We start from the raw sequence: 7,180 nt of genomic DNA, 5'->3' as shown, positions 1-7,180 counted from the left end.
GAGCTGCCTGACCTGCGCTTCTTTTCACTAAGTGGTTAGTTGCCTGCCAGGTAGACATAAACACCTTCTGCTAAAGAAATGTGAAAAGAGCGGAAACGTGCTATTTGGAGATTGTTCTCCTAATTGACATCCAGGAGATCTCCAGAGATCTATTTCAGCCTCACCTCTAGGTAAGTGACTGCCTGGTTACTGCAACTGAGGTGTATACCTAAGGGAGAAGGAAATGGATAGTTCAACTAATTCTGATAATTCAAGGGCAAAATGTCTATTTTTTTTCCCATCTTTCTCTTTTCTTTCTACTTTAATTTCTTGTACCTCAACTAAAACAAGCAGAAAATCAGAGAGACTTACCACCTGGTAACTGGATTTCTTTTCCTCAGAAATAATTTAATTGAGAGTTCGAGTTTGAAATGAAAGCCTGTTTTCTGGATTATTTTAAAATTTTGATTTTTCAAATTGTTATCCCAATTTTCTTCCGTAAGTGACTGAAAGTTGCATGAATTTATGGTAAGATCGTCATTTGTAGTTATTGAAATGGGAGAGAAGAGCTAGAACACAAGGCTTTCTGTTCAAAGCTGAAAGGTTGGGCTGGAGGTATGATTGTCAAAAGAGGGGGCCACAACAGTCAGACCTTCTCAGAGGTGCAATCAGAATTGCAACCTACAATTGTAATAGACCTATGCAAAAAATACATTTATTAGTGTGGTAGGAATCTCAGGAAAAAGTCATCTAGGTAAATGCTATACTTCAGCGTGCTATGAAGAATTAACCTCAAAGTACTAAGTTTCACAGAGAACAACTTTAATGAGTGATGAGTAAATGCCATCATTTTAAGAACTATCATGTAATTACAGACAAAAACCAACACAGTTAAAAGAAAAAGGCCACATGAGAATCTAGGTGGTGGCTATATGGATGTTCGCTATAGAATTCTTTCAACTTTGCCATGGTTTTGAAATTTTTTTATAATAAAATATTGTGGGGAGAGAGACCAGATTGGAATGGTAAATAGCAAACATTTATAGAGAACATTTTAAAGTCATGTATAGATATCCCTCTGAATTAGACAGTCAGAAAAGCCAACTGAAACACTTCATGCTGGCTCCACAGACTCCCACTCCCCCCTACCCAATTTCCATTAACACTCAAGCTGTCACATTTCCAAAAAATTCCAGATGACTGCATTTATCCCTGGGAAAATACAAGATACTTCACCACCACCACAGGGTGAACATACCCCAAATTCATATCTGAAAACAGTAGTTCTCAGCCCTAATGGGGGCATCGATCATCTTTGAAACAGTATACACAGATGGGGACATCCTGGGGACATCACGGAAAGCCTAGAGCAAAGCTGAAGTAGCTCCACTCCTGAAATGTATACAGGTCATGGCTTCTCTGTGCTTGGTTTCCCTGCTGAATAGCTGGCATTGGTTTTTGATCTACAATCAGATTTAAAATGGAATCTTTCTACCTTTTCTTTTACTAAAAGTAGCCAACAATGCTTTTTCCAATGAAAATTACACTATAATTCTGCAGAAAAGTACAACCTGATTTAACTATCTGCTGAATTAATCTCCATTCAATTGGAACTGGAAAAACAGAGAAAAACAATTAAGGTGGAGCATGGTGGCTCACTGGCACTCTGGGAGGCTGAGGCAGAATGATCACTTAAGCTCAGGAGTTCAAGACTAGTCTGAGCAAGAACGAGATCCTGTCTCTACTAAAAATAGAAAAAAATTAGCTGGCAAGTAAAAATAGAAAATTAGCTAGGCATGGTGGTGCACATCTGTAGTCCCAGCTACTCAGAATGCTGAGGAAGGAGGATTGCTTGAGCCCAGGAGTTTGAGGTTGCTATGAGCTAGGCTGACGCCATTGCACTCTAGCTTGGGTGATAGAGCGAGACTCTGTTTCAGAAAAGAGAGAGAGAAAGAGAGAAAGCACTAGTTAAAAGAAATAATAAAGACTCTAAGGGATCTGCTAGTGATAGGCTAAGTTAGGGACCGTCTCAAATGCCATTTGAGTCCACGTTTCATCCTTGCTCTGCAGCACAGTGAAGTCTTACAATATTGCTCTGCATCTTGCTTGCTTAACTAGATGTGTAAGACATTGAGTGGATCTAGCAAAAGGCTTAAATTATTGGAAAAATATAAACTATCATTGTCAAAATTAATACACCATCCTGGTAGAACAAATTATAACAAAAATTCCCTGCATCTGTGAAATGTGTTTCCACAATGTCCAACAGCAAGTCTGCTTTCCTTTTCTGCTTTAATTCACATATTCACTCAACATGTATTTATTGTAATTATATTCTATATACATTAATAAGCCTTTTAATATGATTAATCTCTTTTTAATACTAAAATTTACTTTTTATTTATGAGTTCTATATTATAGGCCTCAACTGTACATGTAATATTAATAAGTAAGATAGTATGAAATTTCATAAAGAATTTACATAAACCAATTTTGTTTTATTGTTCACATAGAATCTACTAATGTACAGCTTATTAATAAGAATAACATTCTTGAAAATTTTACTTGCAACATCTCTCTGCTCTGACTTCTCATCATCAAGGCTGTGGTCATATCGTTCCCTCTGAAATGTGATGGTCACAGGATGATGCAAGATAGACGTAGAAGCACTATTCATGTTTTTCATTTAGCCTTATTAAAAATGTATTCATGGATAATGGTGAAATGTTCTAAAGTTAGAGTCTGGCAATGATTGCATGACTCTCTAATGATCATTGAATTGTACCGTTTAAATGCATGAACTTGACGGTATGTAAATTATATCTCATTAAAGCTGTTTTAAAAACTGATCTATGGATAAAATTATTAGGAAAACGAAACTATCTGTAACATTCCAGCCCACACATATTAGTTATTTTGCATCACCAAATTAGTAACAATATCTCAGTAAGGTTGTTCATTGGATAAGAGGGTGGAGGCTGAGCTGGTTGTTGGGCTGCTCTTCTATGCTCCCCACCAAGAAGGCACAGCAGATTCAAGGAACTTATCAGAGTGAGAACCCCAAATCCATCTGCTTCTTTTTAAAAGAAAATCATTTCTCAATCATCAGTTTAACCATTGGGAACAATTAATTTTGGCAGATCTTACATAAGATTATGATGTTCCAAATAGCTCCACACCATGATTGATTAACTATTTTTTAAAATATTTAATGTTATGGGGAAATATTAACATATATTATATAAGTGGCTGAGTACGGTGGCTTATACCTGTAATCCTAGCACTCTGGGAGTCTGAGGTGGAAGGATCACTTGAGCTCAGGAGTTCAAGACCAGCCTAGGCAAAAGCAAGACCCCATCTCTACTAAAAATATTATAGAAAAAAGTTAGCTGGGTAGGGGGGTGCACACCTATGGTCCCAGCTACTCAGGAGGCTGAGGCAGGAGGATCACTGGAGCCCAGGAGTTTGAGGTTGCAGTGAGCTATGATGATGCCACTGCCCTCTAGCCAAGGTGACAGAGTAAGACTGCCTCAAAAAAAAAAAAAAGAAATTAAGTGAAAAATATATTTGTAAAAAATAGGAGGACATATACTGAAACTTTACTACTGTCTCCCAGTATTAAGAGTGAACCTAGTAAATTGTTAATTTAATGGCTAATTTAATGATTGAATTTTGGACCACTGGCAAAGTATGTGGAGTTGTGTGTGTGTATGTGTGTGTGGCCAAAATTGGTTTCATAGAACTATTCATCTGCTTTAAGAAAAATGCAGTCTCAATTAACTAGGATAATTGGAGAGGTTGAGGGAAGTATAGTATACAGATAATCTCAAATCACAGTTATACAGATCTAGTCAAAATTCACCACACATTTACTATCTATACACATAATCCAAAAGTGTCAAAATCACTCCAGAACAAATGTTGATAAACAAAAAAAAAATCACATCAAAGAAGATAAAAGAGCCCATTAAATTTTCTGCTCCTTAGCTAACCTCACCCGTGTTCAAAAGGGACAAGTGGGCCAATGCAGTCACAGCTGCATATCCCCCTGAATTCCTTCCCATCCTCTCTGTGCCCTGAATCCACCCCACACCTGCTCCCCTTAGAAATCATCTGCTGATTGCTCTCTGGAGGGACGGTTTTCTAATCCAACAGATTCTGGAGGTTGCATAAATGGCTGCACTGGGAAAGGGTATTCCCTCGTCCCAGAGGCCAGGTGGCATCTACTAATTAGCAAGTATTTGTAAACAGTAGACATACCCTCTGATACGTGGATGTTTTCATTTTCTCCGAGTGATTTTTTTTTAACGTGCACTCTTTCACCTACCTCTGGATGAACAAGAGTTGAATGCTGCATCTAATCTAAGATCTATCACTTATAACATATATCATTTTATATGCCACTAAAAAGAAATGCTGCTAATTATATAGCATAATGCTTTCTTATTACTTAGAATTTTCCCACACAATATCTATCTGTTGCCCTCTGTGCTGTCATCCTCTGCATTTCTTTTTTCTTTTTTCTTTTTTTTTTTTTTTTGAGACAGAGTCTTGCTCTGTCACCCTTGGTACGGTGCAGTGGCATCATCATAGCTCACTGCAACCTCCAACTTCTAGGCTCAAGTGATCCTCCCGCCTCAGCCTCCTGAGTAGCTGGGACTACAAGTGTGCACCACCATGCCCAGCTAATTTTTTTGTTTTTTGTAAAGACTGGGTCTCACTCTTGCTCAGGCTGGTCTCAAACTCCTGAGCTCAGGCAATCTTCCTACCTCAGCCTCCCAGAATGCTAGGATTACAGGCATGAGTCACCATGCCTGGCCAGCCTTTGTGTTTTTCTTAAAGGACTCAGGTCTAGTCTCTGGGATCTTCTCCCAAACCTCTGATATCATTCCACAAGTTTTGTACTGCAACTTCTTAATCTTACTGGATATCAACAAAAGGTTTTCGGGTAACCATAAGGAACACATTTTATTTGACAATTAAGTGCAACCTGGGTAGTATAGCCTATATTACTTCCTTTGACACATTATCAAATATGATTGTTGGCCATTGGAACACAGCATTTCACCATTTGCAGTTTCAAGCCGATTATGAGCTGTGGACTCATGGCTCTCTGGTTCCACGCACCAAAAGACATGAAGAGGTTCATCAACAACAGCTCAGCTCAAATGTGGACAGCACTCCTGACTGTGCTTCACCCACTTAGTATAGCTAGAAGAACTCTTTGTAAGGCATGGACCCCGCATTTGAAATAAGAGTAAGGATTAGAATTGAAATCAGCTTCTTTTGTATACCTTTTATTTTCTATTTGTTTCTCTCACAAAAGACTTCATCATGAAAAGGAGGAAGCCCAAGCTGAAGTGAGTTGAAAACTTCATCTCCAAGAGAGGACTGTGGCTCAGCCTGTGTTGAGGTAAGATTAAATGGTTCATGGGGATGAGACCGGGTCAAACCATGTGACCACAACCTCTCCTGCCCTTTCCTCCCTCTCTATCTTTCTCTTCTATTCCCTTCACTTTCTAAGCTTTCTTCTCTTCCTCTCTCCTGGAGACTCAGTATGCCAAAGATGCTGCCTATAATGATGAATTTGTCTAGACTTTAAGAGGAGGCGTATGAACCGACAAGAGGGTCTCAGCTGAGAGGGACATGTGTGCAAGGACTCATGACTATTCTGTCCCCTTAGGTTCTGAGCTGTGGCTTCTCACTTCTCCAGTACAGTTTCTTGCCTCTGTCTGTCCCACCTAATGCATTAGGACTAAATTGTTCAAGAAGGAGGGAGGAGGAGGACTATTCTGTCACTGCCCCTGCTCTTTCTCTTCTTTCCCAACATCATGACCCTGACCCCTCTCACTCTGGCCACTCTCGCACCCATTCCCTAGGCAGGGTAGGACACTGGGCAACAGCATGAGCTCCGCTAGTCAGGCTGTGAGTGTCTGAAGCCTGGCTTGGGGCCTTACAGACTGTGCAATATTGGGTAAGTTACTTTCTCTTCCTTAGCCTCAGTTGCAGGGGCTATAAAATGAGTAGCTTAATAGTGCTACTTCATGGCGTTATCAGAATTGACTGAGATAGTGCACATGAAGCCTTTATTTCCTGCCACAAAGTAAATTTTGATTATTATTTCCCTTCCTCTCTGTTGTAGGTGGTGGTTGTTTTATCTCTTTTTTTTTTTTTCTGAATGCTCTTTTGTCTCATTCTTTTTTATATTTTAGCTTCTATGGACTGTATTTCACTTTCTTTTTTTTTTTTTTTTTTTTTTTGAGACAGAGTCTCGCTTTGTTATCCAGGCTAGAGTGAGTGCCGTGGCGTCAGCCTAGCTCATAGCAACCTCAAACTCCTGGGCTCAAGCAATCCTCCTGCCTCAGCCTCCCACGTAGCTGGGACTACAGGCATGTGCCACCATGCCCGGCTAATTTTTTATATATATATCAGTTGGCCAATTAATTTCTTTCTATTTATAGTAGAGACGGGGTCTCGCTCTTGCTCAGGCTGGTTTTGAACTCCTGACCTTGAGCAATCCGCCCGCCTCGGCCTCCCAAGAGCTAGGATTACAGGCGTGAGCCACAGCGCCCGGCCTGTATTTCACTTTCTTTACCCTCTTGACATTCTTGACTCATTTTATCTTCCCTATGTACACATGTAAGATGATTAAAAGGAGGCACTGAGTTGCTACCAGCAGAAAGTGTGTGCTCAGAATTGAGATTCCACAGCTTGCTGTGCCCAAAACAATGCACTTGTGTCAGGCAGCAGTGGTCTCTTCATCCCACGGCCCTGGCTGCAACCGCAATGAGACATGCTCACTACTTAACTTTGGCTTAGGCTACGGAAAAAGGAGTCTCTGAGGAAGAGCTGAGGTGGAAATATACACACACACACACACACACACACATATACACCATCTACTGCTTGCCAGTTAAGTATCCTTCCTTTAACTGGTATGGGCTTTATGAAAACGGGAGGGAAATCTTTTTTCCCCACTTATTTTCATTGTGGTAAAATATAAAATTTACCATCTTAACGATTTTTATAATGTTGTTGCAACTATCAACACCATCCATCTCCCTAACTCGTTTTATCTTGAAAAACTGAAACTGTGTTCCCATTAACAGTAACCCCCCAATTGCCCTTCCCCTCAGCCCCTGGCAGATACCATTCTACTTTGTGTCTCTTTGAACTTGACTATACTGGGTACCTCATGTAA

At 39.9% G+C, this 7,180-nt stretch overlaps 1 protein-coding gene across 2 annotated transcripts in view; it reads left to right on the top strand.

Moving 5' to 3' along the window:
• The window catches only part of GARIN2 (golgi associated RAB2 interactor family member 2), a 30,912-nt gene continuing 23,732 nt past the window's right edge, over positions 1-7,180 (top strand). For both annotated transcript variants that reach the window (XM_012781090.3, XM_012781091.3), the window contains exons 1-2: positions 1-170; positions 5,306-5,392. The gene's annotated coding sequence lies outside the window, so the exon portion shown is untranslated. The remainder of the gene's footprint in view (positions 171-5,305; positions 5,393-7,180) is intronic.

This window comes from Microcebus murinus, chromosome 6 (genome assembly GCF_040939455.1).
Source record: "Microcebus murinus isolate Inina chromosome 6, M.murinus_Inina_mat1.0, whole genome shotgun sequence".
Taxonomy (NCBI): Eukaryota; Metazoa; Chordata; class Mammalia; order Primates; family Cheirogaleidae; genus Microcebus; species Microcebus murinus.
The sequence above is the reverse complement of the archived record's forward strand: the minus strand, read 5'-3'. Positions and strand labels throughout refer to the sequence as shown.